This window comes from Dipodomys merriami, unplaced genomic scaffold (genome assembly GCF_024711535.1).
Source record: "Dipodomys merriami isolate MVZ:Mamm:240054 unplaced genomic scaffold, mDipMer1.0.p SCAF_27, whole genome shotgun sequence".
NCBI lineage: Eukaryota > Metazoa > Chordata > Mammalia > Rodentia > Heteromyidae > Dipodomys > Dipodomys merriami.
Genome location: NW_027204159.1, coordinates 6,832,905 through 6,852,934, shown reverse-complemented (window position 1 = coordinate 6,852,934; position 20,030 = coordinate 6,832,905). Strand labels below are relative to the sequence as shown.

The window sequence follows — 20,030 nt, the reverse complement described above, 5'->3', positions numbered from 1 at the left end:
TGCACACAGGGCGCAGGTAATATGTCCATACGGGGTGTGGAGGAGGAGGCCACAGAATGGTGCCCGAGGTGACAGGTTGGAGGGGCATGGCTATGTTCCATGGCCCCTCCTCCTAGCGGGGAACAGCTCATTTCAAGGCACACCACCCTCACCTGGCAGAGCAGGGTGCCTGTGGAGCGCTGACAATGGCTTGGTGGATATCTGCCCAAGTGGCTGAGCTCTTGCGGCCTCAGCAGGTCGAGCTCACATACCCGGCCCAGGTGTGCCGTAGGACAGGACACAGGTCCATCTGCCTATCCCAGGATGCCAAGCTGGGTCACTGGCGTCCCCTTTAGCCTGCCCAGGAACCTGCATGTCTGTAGCAGGTCAACACTGACGTCAGCAAGGCCAGCCAGGCGTGGAGCCCACCACCTCCAGAACCACCAATTAATTAACTTTTTCAAATTAATTCCTCAAGCAACACCCCATAATTAAACTGTCTCCATCAGCCCAAGCTGGTAAGCGAGAGGACCCCACAATGAGATGGATGTAGGGGTGAGGTTACCAGGTTGGAGAGGCTTTGGGCATTCAGGTGTTTCACCATGGTTGGGCTTTTGTTTGCCAGGTGACCTGATGGGAGCCGTCTCCCAAAAGGGAGCCTGAGCTCCTCAGTCAGAAAGTGGGGGTTCTCAAAGAGACCCTTGGCTTGCTCAGCTCATTCTGCCACCCCCCGCCTCCATCCCGATGCCCCCCAAACCACAGCAGGTCTTGGCATGGCCCAGTAGCAGCACAGGCGCTGTAAGGCTGAGGAGGCCGTGGCTGCGGCGTTCTAATTTCCCAAAGGGGCTGAGATTAATTAGCTCACACACAGGCGCAGAGAGGGAGAGTGGGAGCAGGGGCGGCAGCATGAGGCAGGAGCTGGCTGGCGCTCCCCTCTGCAGGCCGCCAGCCCAGCAGGCAGCCAGGCGGCCTTGACAGCCTGGGTGCTCTGAAGGTCAGTGGCCAAGCTGGCTGAGCCAGCAGACTGGCACAATGTCCTTCCCAGAATCCTTAAGGCTGGAGAGACAGGAACCAGGGCAGTGTTCAGGGGGGAAGGGAGCCCCACTGCCACAATCTATAGAGGGGCTAGATGCTTTGTCCACATCATCTTGCTTCATGTTTACAGCAGCCCAATGACAGAGGACCACAGTTCTCCCATTTCACAGATGTGGATACTTAGGCTCGACAGAGTGCAACAATGACTGGCCAAGGTTGCTGAAGGCAATCTAATACAGGCTAACTCAACCCACAGTCCACCATGCTCCTCCAGATGAGGGCAGGAGCCCTGAATGCCACTGCAGGGCTTACTAGGGGATCTGTGACTGCCTTGGAGCACAAACTTCTACCACAGAAGGTGCAGGGCCCAAGCCATTTCACAGATAAACTCAAACTAGAAAGGGGGCCAGTACTGTGGTTCAGGCTTGAGAAGGTGGCTCACTCAGAAAAATGAGATCTGAGGATTGTGGTTCAAAGCCAGCCTAAGCAGACAGATTTGAGTGTGTGTATGTGTGTGTGTTGGTCCTGGGGCTTGAACTCAGGGCTTAGTTGTTATCCCTCAGATTTTTTGCTTGTGCCACAGCTCCACTTCCAGCTTTTTGATGGTTAACTGCAGATAAAGAGTCTCATGGACTTTTCAGCCAGGAGCTTGGAACTGCAATCCTTAGATCCCGAGTAGCTCGGATTCCAGGCACAAGCTATCTTTGAGCAAAAGAGGATCAGAGACAGTGCCCAGGCTCTGAGTCAAGTCCCCAGACCAGCACAAAAAAAAGAGAGCAAGAAAGGGGAGGGGAAGAAAAAAAGAAAGGAAGAAAACAAGGAAGCAGGGCTGGGAAGTTGGCTCAGTGGTAGAGTACTTGCCTTGCATGCATGAGGCCCTGGGTTTGATTCCTCAGCACCATAAAGCAAAAAAAAAAAAAAAAAAAAAGCCAGAAGTGGCACTGTGGCTCAAGTGGTAGAGCACTAGCTTGAACTAAAGAGCTGAAGGACAGCACCCAGGCCCAGAGTTCAACCCCCATGACCAACAAAAAAAAAAGGAAGGAAGGAAGGAAGGTAGGCAAACTGATCTGTGGCATAGACCAACTTCCAAGTAAGGCCAACTTGACTTGGGAACTTTAAAAAAAACAAATCTTAAAAAATTACTATAAAGGTGATATACAAAGGGTTTACAGTTGCTGGACGCTGGTGGCTCACGCCTGTAATCCTAGCTACTCAGGAGGCTGAGATCTGAGGATCTTGGTTCAAAGCCAGGCCGGACAGGAAAGACTATGAGAATCCTATCTCCAATAAACCACCAGAAAACCGGAAGTGGCACTGTGGCTCAAGTGGTAGAGTGCTCGCCTTGAGCTGAAGAGCTGAGAGGCAGCACTCAGGCCCAGAGTTCAAGCCCCAAGACCGACAAAAAAAAAAAAAAAAAGGGTTTACAGTTACCTAAGTCAGGTAAAGAGTACATTTCTTTGTGGACAAGGTTACCGCTTCCCTCTCCCTATCCCATTTTTTTCCTCTTGTTCCTACCAACAAAATATATAGTTCATTTTCAACACGGTGCCTAATGAGTACCACTGCTGCATTTGTAACTTACAAACTTTTAGTGAGCCCCCAAGGGCCACATGGTACCTGATGCTCTCTTAGGTAGAGGACTGGGGGAGAAGGTTTCCACTCTAATTGCCTCTATGTAGTAAAATAAGTGCTTGCTACTATTGCAGGACTTGACAGGACTTGACCCCTTACCTCAGCCAGGTAAGGGGTGGCAAGAGGTGTGAGACCCTGTGCAGGGCCCTAGATGGCTCTCCTAAGCCTAGTACTGGAATCCACAGGGATTCCTTTGCAGAGGGCTCATCTACACTAAGCCTAAAGGGTCAGCAGTCCCAAGGCCTTTGGATTCAAGCCAGAGGGCTCCAGGACAGCTATGGGCTGGACCGAGGGAGGGACTGGCCCAACTGCAACCAGTATGCATCATATGACTTTAGGAGGTTGGCCCCCTAAGCACAGGCTTTGGAACCACAGTTCTTCTCTCCCAACTCTGCAGCAGCCTAGGGGGACCATGTACAAGTTTCTCAAGCTGGCTAAGTCCAGGCCCCCTTGTATGGAATGTAGACAGTGAGCCCCAACCTGCCAGGATCCTCAATACAACATGCGTGAAGCTCTGAACCTGGCTTGCAAGAGGTGCTCAACAAATGACAGCATTATTACTTTTATGGTCACCATCTAGGTATTGGGATGACCAAGGTCCTAGCTTCAGTTCTGTCCATTTGTCTTGGAGTTCCAGGCCAAGTCTTCATGCTGTTTCCATAGCTCCCAACACAGAGTAGGCCCCTGTCTCTAACCTATAGAGCTTGAAAGTTAGAAGGTAGTGCCAGCTGCCTAGGCCTCTCTGTTCTGGCCATAGGAAGAGCCCAACTACACTTCCTGCCAGCCTTTCTTCATAGCTCCCTGGCTCTCCACTCGTGCCCGCTCTAGTCAACACTTCTTAGATCTCTGCAATTCCCAATATCACTGCCATACAGGTTATGTGCTAAGTTCCTCACCACTCTGCAAAATCTAGCTTGTAGTGGTTTTGCAGTGTTAAGTGTTGGGTTGCAGAACAGTCTCGGAACTATGGCAGGCTCTTTCTCTTTCTTCCAAAGTTGCGAACCTTCCAAGAATAATACCTCAAGACTCCCCACCTGTTCTGGGTCACTCTTAAGCCTCAACATTCCCATTTGAAAACAGCTATAAGAAGGCTAAGGCTAGCTCTAAGACAATTCAGTGGCTTTGTTGTGGGGTGCTACCCCCAGAAAAATGGCCTGTAGTAAAACAGATAGGGACAGCCACATGGAGCTGCAACAGAGTAAATCTAGTGAGAACAAACTGCACTACCTATTTTAATGACTCCTCCCATTAAAACCACAGCCTCACATACGCTCTACCACTCTACCACTGAGCCACAACTCCAGCCATACCATCTACTTTAGATCCAGTAGCTTGAAGACAGATGAGGCAGCTGGGCACTGGTGGCTCACGCCTGCAATCCTAGCTACTTAGGAGACTGAGATCTGAGGGTCACGGTTCAAAGCTCGGCAGGAAAGTCTGTGAGACTCTTATCTCCAATTAACCAACAGAAAACCAGAAGTGGCTGTGGCTCAAGTGGTAGAGCACTCACCTTGTGTTGAAGAGCTGAGGGACAGCACCCATGCCCGAGTTCAAGCCCCATGACCAACCGAAAAAAAAAAAAAAATGAAGACAGATGAGGCACGTTCCATTTTATAGATGACAAAAGTGAGGTCAGAGCTTGACAGATTGACCCATAACTGCCCAGAAGGTAGTGATGAAGTCAGAGGTCTGGGCTTGTCCAATCCAGGGTCCTTGGCTCAGAGGGACTTAAGAGTCTTTCTAGCTGTCCACTACTGCTTATATTCCTGGGCTCCTCTTCCTCTCTTCTTGCCTGTTTGGGCCTTCACAGGCCTCAAATGATCCATAGTGTTAAGTGTTTGAAGGTAAGAGTCCAAAGCCCTTCAAAATCATAAAGCCCACTCCATTGGACTCCATTCTGTTAGGGAAGACAGCATGGTACCCAATATATGAGAAATGGCTGCACCTCCAGTTTTCCCTGTTTAAGGACAGGCTTAACCCCAACAAGAGGAGAGCAAAGACTTACAGAGTTCCTGAGGGTATTCCTCCAACCAAGACCCCCTGTTCAGGCCAGCTCTGTGCTCATTTTAGAGGGCTGTGGACTAAGAACCTAAATCTCAGGGTCACATCTGCAATCCTAGCTACTCAGGAAGCTGAGATCTGAGGACTACAGTTCAAATCCAGCTCAGGTGGGCAAATCTGAGACTCTGACCTCCAATAAACCAGCAAAAAGCCAGAACTGGATATGTGGCTCAAGTGGTGGAGTGCCAGCCTTGAGCAAAAAAAGCCATGAGTTTAAGCCCTAAAACTGGGATGAGGAGCATGTGCATGCATGCACATATCAAGGTACTGCTTGTGAGAGGGCAACCCTGGATAATGACAGACTTGGGAACCAAGACGACAGAGAAAAGTAGGTGCCAGGATAACCAGGGAGAACTCCCACTCCATCAGAGCCCACATTCCTTGCCCAATCCCTGCCATGCCTCCATCTCTCACAGCCCCAACCCCGAGCAGGGTGAGCGGGCAGCCTCTCAAGGGTCCTGGGGAAATGGATTTTCAACAGTATCCCTCCCTCCAGCCTCTTCTCTTTCCAGCTCCACTACATCTCTCCCCCACATACCCACCCCACTAACTGCGTGAGCCACAGTCCCCTACCCTGGAGGACAAGTGAGTTCTCAGATGGACCCATAGCAACCTGGTGATGGGGAAAGCTCCCACTCCTCCCCCCACCACAGAATCTCATATTATTAAGAGGAAGCTTATTCTGTGTGTGCCTAACAGCTTTCTTTTGTGCCATCCTAACCATGGAGAACGTATCTGTATGCAGGTGTTCCTGGCCTAATCCCATGGCCTCCTCTGGGTGTGAGCTCTGGGCTGGGGACCACTGCCTGAAGCTGTGACAGGAGGGAGATGTAGCACTGCCTTACTGGAGCAGTGTGTATGTTCTCCAGGGGGTGTGTAGCCTCCCCTCAGGAGGCACACCCATTCGTGACTGTGTATATCCAGTTTGTCTGGGTAGGCGCCAGCCTGTGTATATACTCCTAGCATGTGTGCATTCAGGGCTTGGGTTACTTTTGGGATGCTGCATGTATGTGGCGGAGCCTGTGCCTGCATGTCAGAGGGTGTGCTGAGCCGTGTGGGATTATATGTACTGTGACTGTGGCTGTTCTGTGTGCCCCTGGGTGTGCTGTGTGCAGGGTGCGTGAGTGTGTGTGCTCTGCCTGCCAGGCCGCAGGGCCTCGTGGGGCTGCTGGGGATGGGGTGACTCACGTCTCCTGAGCTAATCCCGCCACCCGCCCGCCCAGCTCACCCTGCTCTGCTGGGCTCATGGCCGCCAGCGCTAGAGGTAGGGGGGGAGGCGCGGGCAGACGCGGCGGGGAAGCTGGCTTGATAAATAACCTGCTGCTTCCCCAGGCCTCTGAAGGGAAGGCTGCTACGTGAAAGAGAAGGAGGGGGAGGTGAGGGAGGCCACCTTGGCCCCCCCAGGCTCCGGCTGCCCTGGCCCCACGGCCCAGGCTGCAGCTCTGGTTCCTGTTTCATCGAAACCTGAGCTGGGAAAAGCCTATCGGGTCATCTTGCCTGTCCCGCCAGCCGCCAGGCCCAGGCAAGCTGCCCCTCAGGGGACAAGCCTGAAGCCTGGTAGGTGGGTGGGTGGGTGAAGATATTTCTGTCCAGACTAAATGCAGCTCCAGGCCTCTGTGCACCCCTCAACAGCTGTTCCGTCTCCCCTCTGCAGAAACGAGTAAATATAACCCCTCCCAGCAAACCCCAAAGCTGCTGTCTTCCCCACGGCCACACCCATATGATGGTAGGGGGAAGGGTGGGTAACCACTGCATGATCTTGGGCCAGTGTATCCCCTCTTGTCATACTCCTCTCTAGCCCCCATGCTGCCTAACAGATCTATCAGCAATAGACTACAAGACAACTAGGCTGGGGTCTCTTTATAGTGCCACAAGGCTGAGGGCCATTCCTCATAGCACACAAACTGTCTTTAGGCTTATAAACATGACCCCCTCCACCCTGCCGGCTCCTCACCCAGGCCGGGCAATACCAGGCTCCTCCAATCTGCCCCAGCCGGACCCTGGCCAGGAAACAAGTTGTGCCAGGCTGAGGGGGGGCACAGGGGGGAAGGAGTATGACAGCTGCTATTTCCTGGAGGCCACAGTCAGGCACAATCTAGATTCCTGCCTGGCTCAACAATTCACCAAAGAGCCTCTCCCAGGCTCCAGGCTGAACCAGGGTGCCCCCTTCCCGGCATCAGCACATCTCACATGCAGCCAGGTCGGTCTACTTCTTCACAGCTCTGGTATGGGCAGAGGGCATCTGGCCGAAGCAGCCTTTAGGACTGGGAAGAGTGGCAATCTTTAGGGTTCAACAGGCCAGGAGGCAGCCTCTGCTTCCCTCCTCCTGCCTGCCCGCCTGCCCACCCGGCTGCTTCCCCCAGCCCCACATGCACCAAATTCCCCACATGCCTGTCTGTCTCTGACAGCTCACGCAAATACTTGGCTGCGAGGGCACCCGCTGTTCTGAGCCCGCTGTGCCTCCTCCCTGTCTTGGGGGGGTGGGGGGCGCTCTGCAGACACAGTCAGGGATGGGAGGGGGCCAGAGCTCAGGAGCTTGGGGAAGGCAGTAGAGGAAAAAGCAGGGGCAGGAGAGACCAGACTCAATTCCAAAGCACCAAACCCTAGGCCCTGGCCTGGGGACCACACGGTGAGCCAGTCTGGCTGGGTGGCAGCTGCCAACACCCCCGCTGCCCGGCCCTCCCCCCGCCCCCCGCACCGGAACCTCCCAGGAGGACCTTCCGGAGGCCTCCCACTTGCCTCTGCCCATGAAACAGCATCTGCTAGCCCACAGCAGCAGCTTAGGATAGGATGGAGGGCACAAGGCCCCAGGGGAAGGCTTTGAAATCCCGATGATGGCCTGGCCCCTCATCAGAGGATGGGGGTACATTCCAGCCCTCCTACAGTGTGAGGGGCACACCTGCCCAGCTGCCATGTCCTCAAAGGGGCTGCCTGGGGAGGGGCTTCCTTGCCCCCACACTGTTCCCTGTCCGGCTTGCCTGATTTCCTTTCCAGAATAGCAGTATGGCCAACACTTCAAACAGTTGGGATTTTCTGCTGGACTATGCCTCCTTGGCCAGCTCCCTACCTCTCCCAAGTCATCCCTGTACCCAACCACCACACTCCACCTCCTTTCTGCAGCCAAATATTTGCCTCTTGCTTTAGCACCCCCAGCATGAACAACTATTTAGACACTGAATGAATAACTAGCTCCATTTTGCAGATGGGTATACTGAGGTCAAGAAAGAGACCCAAGAGCTAGAACTCCCATCTTATGCTCTTCCCAGAAGAAACTGACTCAAGTCTTACCCTATTTGTCCACTCACCACCATATAATGTGTCCTGCTTAGGTCAGCCCTCTAGGCTTGTGGGAGAATAGGATGAATAACCAGCACTTATCATTAGTCGAGGGCCAAATATCCTTTGGCTCTTCTGGACTATTCTCCATAGCCTGAGAGTGCTCTTGGGAAGAATCCCAGCCTTCCTGTCCTTGTGACACTATGCTGTGAATAAAGCTCCCTCTCCCCATTGCACAGATGGGGCTGCTGAGGCCCCTAGGGGAGGAGAGATGCAGGCAGCCATGAGTCAGAGGGGGAGCTGGGAAGGCGCCCGGACCTGCCGGCTGTCATTGGAAGCAACAGCCTGCATTTCCTCCTCACGCTGGTGCCTGGGGAAGCGTGGGCAGCAGGCAACGGGCGGCCACAGGGAGGACCCCTCCTGTGCCAGCAGGCCAGCCACATCCCCTTGCCATCCCTCATGGGGTGGGGGCCCACCCCCTAAGACAGAACTGGCATCTCTGTCACAGGAATAGACTAAGAGGTTCAACCTGTGTAACTCAGAAAAGCTTTCTCCCAGAGCCTCAGTGTCCCCTACCATCAAACAAGATTGAAACATAGCCATTCATGCTTTCTTCCCACAGAAAAAAAAACCCAGGCTTCTCTGATTCTAGAATCCCAACATGACAAGAATGTTGATTTGCAAATCCTTCCATTCCAAGTAGTCTATGACTCTAGATTACTGTCACTAAGAATTCTAGACTGCCAAGAGTTGACAGTCTTAGGAAGGGGCTATGGGTATTCTTCCTCCTGCTATGAGCTCAGTTAACCAATTTCCCACCTAGGTTTGGGGGAGATAGGCTGGGTAAAAGAGGGGCTGGGTGTCCCGTCGGGGTCACCGAGTCAACAGAGAATGCGTGAAAAGGGATGGGGAGCTGCGTCTTAGTCTCAGGGGACAGCCTACCTCCTCCTGGCACACATAGTTGTGAGTGCCACAGGAGTGGACCTGCTCGGAAGTAAGGGTGGGTGGCTAAAGATTTGTGATTCTGAACCCCAACCCAGCCCAGGAGCTCAGGGGGAGGGGCCTCTGTCAGGTCAGGGCTAGTCTCCCAGCTTCTCAAGTTCCAAGCCAAGCTCCAGGCTTCATCTTCCTGTCTTCACCACCCACTGCTTCCTTCTTCCCACCACAGCCCCTTAGCCTCCCAGGCAGATCCTGATTTAGGCCAGCTGGCAGCCAGCCAAGGCAAAGACCTCTCCAGTCCATTTGATAGATGGAAAAACTGAGGCCCAAGGAGAAGATAGGACCCACCCCACTGGTTTGGCCAGCAGCCTATAATGGTTCCTGCCAGCTTGACTCTGCCCCTTACCTCACTTTTCAGAATTCTTTACTGTCCACCCCACCCCAGTGTCCCTTGAGATTGCTTATCCCCATTTAATGTTCTTTATTTACCCAACTAGCTAATCAGCCCATCTTTCTGCTGCAGGTGAGGCCTACTACTAGGGGTTACGGAACCTGAGGAGGTGCAAGGCCTATGTTCAGTAAGCACTCAGGGAGTCTCTTTTGTGGGCCATACAATATGCAAGCGCAGGAAACACCAGAGGGACCAATCCTGGCTATCTTCACGGTATTGGAAGTCTGTCAAGGCTCTGACAAGACCTAGTCCCACTTACCAATGGCAGGTTACCAACTCTCCAAGCCTCAGTTTCCTCATCTGTGTATAAGGATGCTAAGAACACCAGACTCCATGGGCTCCTGTGGGGATTAAAGGAGCAAAGGCCTGAAAGCTGTAAACACAGTGGCTGCCCCAATAAGGGCTGAGGCTAGCTAGCCATTATCACTGTCAGTGTACAATAGATGATCTAATGTTAGTAATAGTTGGAGGCAGTGACTGATTACAGCTAAAGCTCTTCAAACACTTACTTGGTGCCAGGCACTGGGGACAGGAAGGAATCACTGCCACATCCCTCAGTGTTAGGAGCCATGGCCCTATCTTCGACGACAGCATGTATTCCTGGTTAGGGAGTCATTTTGCATATACACAGGTGCAAACACTTAGGTGTGCACACATGCCTGAGTGAGGGACTTGTGTCCAGTGACACCTGGAACACAGCTGCTCAAGCCCCTGTCACTGCCATCTATCCTTGCCAGTGACTTCCACAGAGCTGAGGGACCGTGGCAAAAGCAGGAACGAGGCTTGGTGGAGAGAAGAGTGCAAAGATTTTTTTGTTTTTGTTTTTTTGCATAGTTCTGGCCACCAGATTACAGGCCTAGGTTAGGTCCCTGGATGGAGGTCATTGGGTGTCAGCCCCCCCCCCCCCCCCGTTTCCCCACCAAAATCCATAGCAGCATCACAAACAAGTGTTGTGACAGGCCAGGCAGGCTGAAGAGGTGAGAGGAGGTCACAGGCACGGGAGGGAGTGGTGGGCCCAAGGGCCATGTGGGGTCTGCCAGACAGGGAAGGGTGAGTCCAGGGCTCTCCAGGGGCCACCGGGCAGGCCTGGCTCTGCCCTGCTGGGGCCAGCAGCTGGAGGGGAATAAATATAGCGTGGGGCGTCCCAGCCACATTCCTGGGAGGCCAGCGCGGCTGCCTGCCCGCTGCTCTAAGCAGAGCACAGCAGCCAGGGCTCAGAGCCGCCACTGCCCTCTTCCCAAACAAACAGAAAAATAAATAAAACCAGCTCTCATGGCTGGCCGGCCCAGCTGGGGGGGAGATGGCAGGAAGGGGCGGAGGGGGGGACAGCCCAGCAGGACCAGTTGCCGTGGTTTCTTTTCCATTGGGTAGGAGACGACCAACAAAAGAGAAAAATGGAGGAAAAGGGCAAGGAAATGGTCAGAGGAGAGGAGAGAACCACAGGAGAGAGAGGGGAATGTCACAGTGGAGGTGCGGGGAAGGGAAGTCAGGAGGGACAGGGAAAGCAACAAGGATAGGCGCTGCTGCTGGGGCTGTGGGGGAAGGCAGAGGCGGCCTCTAGGTCAGTAATTCAGTGACAAGGATGGGGAGGGTGGCAGGCAGACAAAGAGGGCCGTGTGGGCTGGGGCAGGGGGCCAGCTTGAAAGGGCCATGAAATATTAAAGAGCCTAGGCCAGTGAGTGACAGAGGTCATAGAAAGCAGGACACTAACTAGTGAGCGCGGAGGGACCCCAAGACAGAAGGCTGCCCCCTCCCAACTTCTGTCACAGCCAGTCTTCCCAGCTCTCTTGCCACAAGCCCTCCTTTCTGGCTTGCCATGGACAGAGAGGACTGGAGGAGTATAGGAGGAATTGTGACCAGTGACAGGAGGGAGGCCTTTGTGGTTCCCACTTCCCTTGGGGTGATCTGGGAAAGTCGGGCCTACCAGAGCTGCCAGCCACCCTAGCAAGAAAGCCAGGAGGCCTGTCAGCACAGCCACTGCCACGGGGGCCTCCTGGGGAAGAAGGGGTAGACATCTAGCTTCCCCTTCCCAGAACAAATCAACGAAGCCACCACTTTCCTCAGAGACCCACTGGCTGGGAGTGAAGACTGCTTCACAGCTTAGCTGAGCCAGCAGGTCATCCCCAGGCCCCATTACCAGCCCATGACCTTGGCTAGTCTCTAGCCCCACTAACCTGTGCCATCAGCTTTTCCCACCCCAGGCTTGATGTGAGGAAAGAGGGCAAATAATATGCAGGAAACCAGGCAGCTAACCCTGACACTTACCCTGAGAGGTCAGTGTTCTATTAGTCCCACTTTACAGATGGAGAAGAGAAACCCAGGGAGACAAAATAACGCACCAAGATCACATACCTGGTAATGAGCAAGCTAGAATACTGATGCTAAGTATATAAGCCATGTGCTTTGCTCTTCTAGTCACTGGGGGATATGAAGGCCTCACCACCATAAAAGCCAACTTTTAGCCAGATGCAGCTATGGATGCCTGTAATCCCCAAAAAGGATCATGAGCTCAAGGCTAACCTGGGCTACATATGCAGGTCTTCGTTTTGTTGTTGTTTTGTGCCAGTCCTGGGGCTTAAACTCAGGGCCAGGGTGCTGACCCTTAGATTTTTTTTGCTCAAAGCTAACTCTCTACCATTTGAGCTACTGCTTCACTTCCTGCTCTTCAAGGCTTAACTAGAGACTAGAATCTCATACCATGATCCTCAGATCTCAGCCTCCTCCAAGATGCTAGGATTACAAGGGTATGCCACTGGTGCCCCACTGGAGGTGTTGTCTTTAAAATAAAAAAAAGGGGGGGCTGGGAAGGTGGCTCAGTGGTAGAGCGCTTGCCTTGCATGCCTGAGGCCCTGGGTTCGATTCCTCAGCACCACATAAGCAGAAAAAGCCAGAAGTGGCTCTGTGGCTCAAGTGGTAGAGCACTCACCTTGAGCTGAAGAGCTGAGGGACAACACCCAGGCCCAGAGTTCAGGTCCCATGACCGACCCCCCCCCAAAAAAAGCCAGGTGCTAGTGGCTTGCACCTGTAATACTAAGTACTCAGTAGGCTGAGATTTGAGGATCACAATTTGAAAGCCAGCCCAGGCAGAAAAGTCCCCATGAGACTCTCATCTCCAATTAAACACTTAAAAACCAGAAGTAGCCGGGCGCTGGTGGCTCACGCCTGTAATCCTAGCTACTCAGGAGGCTGAGATCTGAGGATCGCGGTTCAAAGCCAGCCCGGGCAGGAGAGACCGTGAGACTCCTATATCAAATAAACCACCAGAAAACCGGAAGTGGTGCTGTAGCTCAAGTGGTAGAGCCTTGAGCTGAAGAGCTGAGAGACAGCGCCCAGGCCCAGAGTTCAAGCCCCACGACCGACAAAAAAAAACAAGCAAACAAACAAAAAAAAAAAACCAGAAGTAGTGTTGTGGCTCAAGTGGTAGAGTGATAGCCTTGAGCACAAAGAGGCTCAGGAATTAGTGTGCAGGCTCTGAGTTCAAGCTCCACAACTGACACACACACAAAAAGAAAAATACTAACTTTAGCTAACTAAATGCAAACCATGAATGAGCCACCATCCACATTGGGCACTATGTGATCCCTGTGTCCATCTACTGGTCTTGTGAGACACCACTTATTGTCCTGTTTTAAAGATAAGAGAAACAGCTGCGTAGAGAATTTGCTCATGTCATATATCTAGTATGGAACCAGGTCTGATGGACTGAGTCCGACTGCTTACATACACTTGTCTGGGTGGAGCAGAGAAGGGAAGGTGTTGGGGATCCACTAGGAGAAGAATTCAGTGATCACTTGGCTTTTAGGACTTTCTCCTAAAACAGACACCATGTGAAGAAAAAGAGAGAGAAAAAAAGGTCACAACTGCTGTGCTGGGGGAGAGGTAGCCAGTATAGGAGGCAAGACGAGCCTATGGAGGCCCCAAGTTAGGAGGTCTATCAGAAGGATCCTCTTAGTCTATAGCAGTCTCTGTACTGGGTAACACAAGACCCCTCTCCCAGCATAGATACTGAGGCTGGTCTAAGGTCTTGCAAAGCCCCACCCACCTGGGTCCCCTGGGCTCCAGGATCAGTGGTAGCATGAACTAATCACCCTCCCAGTCCTCCCCTCTACCAGCCCCTGGTGAAAGGTAGGTCGGGATCTCCCCCCTCCCAGTCCCTGCAAGCCCAGAGGGAGGCCAGCATCAGAGGCAGGAAATGAAGAAGAATTTGCGATCTAATTGAGCTGGCGGGGGATTAGGCAGCAGAATGCAATTACTGGGTCTGGAGCTGGGCCAGGGGCTCTGACACCCCAAGATGTAGCCTTGCCCAGGTGACTGGGCCCAGCTATTCTCCTGGCCAGAGACACTCAACTAAGGGGTGGAGGGATAGGTGAGAAAGGGTTGGGACTACACTGCTCTTCTCAGCGTGCTGAGAACTGCAGGGTTCTAGTCACATGTAATACTCAGAAGAAGGCTTTCTGGGAATTCTCCCCCAGCAGAATCAATGACAACCCCATGGACTCCCTATGAGGAGCAGGCAGACAGGCTGTGATCATGCATGTACATACATGTTTACATGCTCCCAGATAAGCTCTACACATTCATGTTCACCTGCATAGGGATGCAGACACCCAACTGTGGCCCTCTGCTGCCACTGGCTCTGCCAAAGGGGAGAAACATAAAAAACACCCATGACCTTAAAATCCTTTTATTTCTGTAATCACAGGCTGCCATCGCCGTGGATACGCGCTGTCACCCTGGCCCCAGCCTGTCTCCCTCCATGGCTTCCAAAACTCCCAGCAGGCAGGCAGGCAGGGAAGCTGCCCAGTTACTGCAGGGGGGGGAGGGGGGAGGAGAGAAGGTGACAAGGGAGAGAGGATGGAATGGAAGGGGATAGAAAAACACATACTAAATGGGGGCCACAAACAACCATGTAGGGAAAGACTCAGAAAGAGATGAAGAGAAAGGAACATACTGCCGACAGCCAAAGACACAGACCACTGCCCACACATCTCAGATATACCACTTCTAGACTAGTGAGAATATTCAAATCCAGACACACACCATTCAGGCAATCAGACACTCCTAGATTTATACAGATACATACCAGTCACAAATTCAAATTCTCCAAAAATTCCAAACATACAGAAAGTACAAAATATACGCGCACGCACGCACACACAGACTCACACAGACACAGACACACACGACAGGGTCATATCTTTCAGGTACATAATCTCAGCTTTATAACTGAGGAATGGATATATACAATGCAGCTAATTCACCCTGGTTCACAAAACAAAATTATTCACTCCAGACTACCACATCCTGAGACAGACAAGCAGACACATTCTACACACAGATTCACAAATTAAGAGATATGCAACCCTGAGACCCATCTCCTGGATCATATGCACACATACCACCCAGGTTCTCACAAGGTAGACCAACAGACTCATGCCACACAGCCTCATCTCTGCCAGCTGACAATGTTTCTGGTTTTAGGGGGCAGGTAGAGGGTTGGAGATTTGATTGCTGGGTCTTTGAGGGGGTAGTCTTCTCTCATTGCCAGCAGCCTGGGAAGGCAGGCTATGCACTGGGGTAGGGAGGCAGACAGCAAGGGGGAAGTAAGAGAAAGCAGAAAAAAAAAAAAAAAAAACTTTAGTGGGATATTCTTGTTGGGCAGTAGCGCGTGAGTAACGGGGGAGGTTTTTTGTGGTCTGGTGAGTTCCAGCTATGAGTGAAAGTTTAACTATTAATACACTTAATCAAGGACACTTCTCTCTCTCTCTCTCTCACACACACATGCGCACACACACACACACACACACACACACACACAGGGCCCTAGGATGGGACCAGGTGTGAGACGGGATCCAGGAAGCTCCTACCAGCGCCTGCTTCAATAGGGGCAGAGGTTATTTTCACTCCCAGATTTTTTTTTTATTTTGGGTACTCGTCCTGGGGCTTGAATTCAGGGTCTGGGCATTGTCTCTGAGCTTCTTTTACTGAAGGCCAGTGCTCTACCACTTGAGCCACAGCTCCACTTCTGGTTTTTTGGTGGTTGAGAGCCTCATGGACTTTCCAGCCTAGGCTGGCTTTGAACCAAAATCCTCAGCTCTCAGCCTCCTGAGTAGCTAGAATTACAGGCGTTAGCCACTGGCACTCTGTTCAGAAGAATAAGATTTGATACTCAGTGGTTGTTCAATACTTACATCTCAAGCCAATGAATGAATGAATACTTGAATTGTATGTAAGCAGTGAGCAATGATAATAAATGGAATAGTAAGCAAGCCTGCCCTATCCTTGACCAGTCAAGGCATGCTCCAGAGCACTGTTTGGGATTAGTTCTGACTAGATGGTCACCACACACAAGGGGTGTCTAGAAAAGCAGTCTGGGCCCAGCTCCCCCACCCATATTCACATTCTTCTACCCCACTCTTCACCTTAGGAAGTCATGACCTTATCCCAGCCCCATTCTTCTCTCTCCTCCCAGGGATACAACTACCTCTATTCTACCTCTCAGAAATAACTTGGTGGACTCTTGAAGAGGATGAGATATTTGATTACCAGAGACTTGGTTCTTCAGCCAGTTGCAACCCTGCCCTACACTCCAATGGCCTCAGTTTCACACTAGACAAAAGGGTAGAAGGCAGGCAAAATCTTGAATGGGGTAACAAACACTGAGGAAGTAGCTGGGTACAGGTGGTTCATGCCTGTAATTCTAACTACTCAAGAAGCTGAGATCTAAGGGTCGTGGTTCAAAGTAAGCCAGAGCAGGAAAGTCCATGAGACTTTTATCTTCAATTAACTATCAGAAAACTGGAAGTAGCGCTATGGCTCAAAGTGGTAGAGCACTAGCTAGCCTTGAGTGCAAAATCTCAGGGACAAGCATCCAGGCCTGAGTTCCAGCCCCACGACCAAAAAAAGAAAAGAAAGCCAGGAGCCAGTGGCTCACACATGTAATCCTAGCTACTCAGGAAGCTGAGATCTGAGGATCATGGGTTCAAAGCTACCTCTGAGATTTTTATCTCCAATAAACCACCAGAAAACCGGAAGTGGTACTGTGGCTCAAGCGGTAAAGCGCTTGCCTTGAGCTGAAGAGCACAGGGACAGCACCCAGGCCCAGAGTTCAAGCCCCATGACCGGAAGAGGGGGGGGGCAAAAAAAAAAACAACCTGATGTAGTCATGGTGGGAGCCCTAGGCAGAAACCCTGGGCGCAGCCCTCTCCTTTCTTTTCCCCTACCCTCCCCCCACACGTGGACATTCCAGGCCTCACGTGATAAAGAGAAGGCCACTGGCCCTCGGGTAAGTCAACAGGCTCTGTTGGGGGAGAGATAGGAGGCCCAGGCCAGGGTCACCTGCTGAGCCAGGAAAACATCCAGGCCCCAACACACCCATAAATAAGGCACCAACTGCCAGCCAGCCAGTCAAGGGTCTGCCTTCTTCAGGGGAGCCTGTACCTCCACTTGGATAGTGAGGGCAGATGGAAGGAGGCTCCAGGCTGGCAAGGGGCTTTCTCTGGAGTCACAGGTCCTGCCAGGGTGGAAGGGAGACGTCCACCAAGCTCCCAGCGCTGACAAGGAATGCAAAGGCCAACTTCCTTCAGCTGTTCCCACCCCTCCCCAGGGCAAAAATCAAACTGTCACTCCCTCCTTCCCGAGGAGAGAGGGCAATTTCCGTTCTGGGAGGGGGGTGACAGCTGCAGAGCGGGGCCACTCCCCCCCCCACCCCCAGCTCCAGCTTGACTCGCATCTAGGGAAACTGCTAAATCAACACCGTGCAGTTGCAGGCGCCTCACTGCACGGGTCTCAAAAAGAGGGTTCGAGGGGGTGTCGGGCCCATTCCCGGGTTTCCAGAGGTAGTTGGATACCGGGCTCTTTCGAGAAGAGGAGCCGTGCTAGTCACACTCACACACACACACACACACACACACTCACACACACACACACTCACACACACACACACACACACCCTACACACGCCCAATTAAATGCTCCCAACTGCGGGGCCTGACCCCACCCCCACCCCCGCGGGCTGGGCAGCTGAGGTGGCGCCGGGCGTTCAAATCGCGCTCCAAACAAGTCCGCAGCGACCGCGCTCGCAGCCCCCGCCAGGCGGCCCCAGCGGAAAACTTGAAAGGGACTCTGTTTGCCGGCGGCCCTGGGGCGGCTCCGGCGGGGGCGAGGGCCGAGCGCGCACACACGCCCCCCCTCCCCGCGCTTCCTGAGCAAACGCGGGGGTGGGGTGGCTGAGCCCACTACAAAACCCAGGGCTCCAAACTGCGCCCGCCGCACAAGGGAAGGCGGTAATCAAGAAGCCTGGCTGGCCGGTCCCTCCCTCTCCGCACACCCCAACCCCAAGACCCAACCTCCCAGACCACCCAGGGCTCAAGGGGCAAAGTCGGGCGCGGTTGCCAAGCCTTCAGTGCCCCGCCACGGGAGACCCCAAGGGGCAGGTCTCACAGGTCTTTTCCGGATGAGTCACGACTGAATCCCCCCCCCAAAAAAGAAAAATCTCTTGGTGCTTCCTTGTAGCCCTTGGTACCAGCAAACTCTGAGCGCCCCTAACGATTCCCCCGAGAGGAAATAAAAATACTGCTCTCTTATTGGGCGCTTCAGCTCTTCTGACAGGTCCCAGGAAGCCCCCCCCACCTCGCTTTAAAAACTGGGGTTCCTCACTCCGGGCGATCCTACACATAAACAAAGCCAGGCGCACCCCGCCGGAAAGCAGCCCAATCCGGGCGAGGACAACTTCCCCCAGTCAGAAAATTAACACATTCCTCGCGAGGCGGTTCGGCCCCTCGCTCCAGGGATGCTAAGAAGGGGGGGGGGGGCTAGGGACGGACTTCAGGGCTAAATTCGGGGCGAGGGCAGCGTGACGAGAGCCTGGGACGCCCGCCTCCCCACCGCCCCGCAGCTAGGGAAACACCCCCAATTCTGGGTCCCTGGCTGTATACACTACTTGGCACACGCGGGGCTCGAAGGCGGCCCGAAAGACTCCCCAAGGTTGGAGAGGAGGAGAGAGGTGGCCGGGGCATGGCGGAGATGGGGGTGATACTTCGGAAAAAAAAAGAAAAGAAAGAAAAGGTCAAACTTGCTCAGCCCGCCTGCACCCCGCGGGCAGCGGGGGCGAGGAGCCGGAGGGGAAATACAGAAGTGGCCACCGCCTCTCGCAAGTGGAGGGGGAAGCTCAGCCACGCGTGGCCGAGGACGCTCAGGGCAGCGACGATCGTCCCTCCCCCCCCCCGAAGCCCCGGGCTGCGAGTGGGCTCGGGCGTCAGGAGTGCGCGCCGCAGACATCCAGGCAGCCGCCCCCGCCGGCGGAGCGCCTGCTCGGCACCGAGCTGGAGGACCCCGGGGCGCCCTCGGCTCCGGCATCGGCGACCACCAGTCACGGGGAAGCGACACTGCCCAACGGGGAGAGCCCCACTCCCACCCCCACGCCTCCACCCCGCCGTCCCCGACCCTAAAAAAAACCCTCTTTTTGTCTGAACTCAGTGATCTGCGACCGAGCATACTGCGGCTGGGGAAGGCTGGGGTACAGCAGCGGCCACAGCGATCCCCGGCGCGAGGTCTCCCAGGCTCCGGGGTTCCGCAGCTCTGGCTGCAGGCGTCCCCCGCCCCTCCCAAACACGGACCCCTCCTTCCCCGTCCCTCATTCTCCGCACCTGAACTTCGGGGGAACCCGCGCCGCCAAACTTTCCGCCGACTTGCTGCGAACTCCGGCCCCGGCCGCGCACCGAGCCCCGGGGGAGGAGAGGGAGGGAGGCGGGGAAGGGGAGGGGGCTGGACTGGAGGGGGGGTCGGGGGAGGGCCGTGGCCCGACACCTACCGGCTCTCCGCGTCGTCCGAGCCGCCGCCGCCGCCGTCGCCGCGAGGCCGGGGGGAGGGGCGGGGCGGGGAGCCGCGCTCCGCTCCGGGCACCGCCGCCGCCGCGGTGCGCTCCGCTCCAGTCGCCCGCCGAGCCCGGGTCCGGAGCCGGAGTCGCGTCGCCGCGGCTGGCCCGAGGCGGGGAGGGGGGGGAGCCTGCAGCACCTGCCCCTCCTCCCCCTCCCCGCGGCCCAAATTAAAAAACAACAAAAAGCAACTAATCACCCCCGAGTGGAGCGGAGCGCGGCGCCGCGGGCGGAGGGCTCAGCGTGCGGCGCCCGGACTCAGCAGGCGGCGTGCATGGCGGGGCGCGGGCTGGGACACGGGGCCCGGCTTTGCGGGGTGTGTGTGGGTGTGTGTGGGGAGGAGGGGGGGGTGAGGCTCCACCGCTTTTCTGGCTCAGCTCGGACGCCAGCTCTCGCCGCCACCGCCGCCAGCGCCGCCGCCTCTACATCCCCGCTCAGGCTCCGCCGCCTCTGCTGCCGCCGCCGCCGCCGCGCGCCCGCCCGGGCAGGAGCTCTGAATGCTGCCCGGGGGCTGCCGGCAAAACCCGGACCGGACTCGTCGCTCCCTCCTCGTCGTCCTCCCCCACCCCACCCCCCCCAGCCTGTCTCCCCCTCCCTCCTCCCGCCGCCTCCCTCCCAGCGCAGCTCTGGCCACTTGGACGCCGCAGGCTCTGAGGCTGGAAGCCGCAACCACTACGCCTCCAGATGCCCGCGCCCTGCCTAGATCTGCCGAGGCTCAGCTCCGCTCGAGAGCCCCGCTTCACCTTTTTAACGTGCAACTTTATGGGGGGAGGTGGAGTAAA

At 54.7% G+C, this 20,030-nt stretch overlaps 1 protein-coding gene across 5 annotated transcripts in view; it reads right to left on the bottom strand.

Annotated features, from left to right (window-relative positions):
* The window catches only part of Cxxc5 (CXXC finger protein 5), a 36,993-nt gene extending 17,278 nt beyond the window's left edge, over positions 1–19,715 (bottom strand). The window contains exons 1-2 of one of the 5 annotated variants that reach the window (XM_070036154.1): positions 19,021–19,061; positions 9,633–9,714 (exon numbers count right to left, since the gene is read on the bottom strand). The gene's annotated coding sequence lies outside the window, so the exon portion shown is untranslated. Of the gene's footprint in view, positions 1–4,156; positions 4,520–9,632; positions 9,715–17,815; positions 17,831–19,020; positions 19,107–19,184 lie in introns of those variants that run through there. The other 4 variants (XM_070036150.1, XM_070036151.1, XM_070036156.1 and 1 more) reach the window with 4 other exon arrangements.
* Between the last annotated feature and the right edge of the window lie 315 nt (positions 19,716–20,030).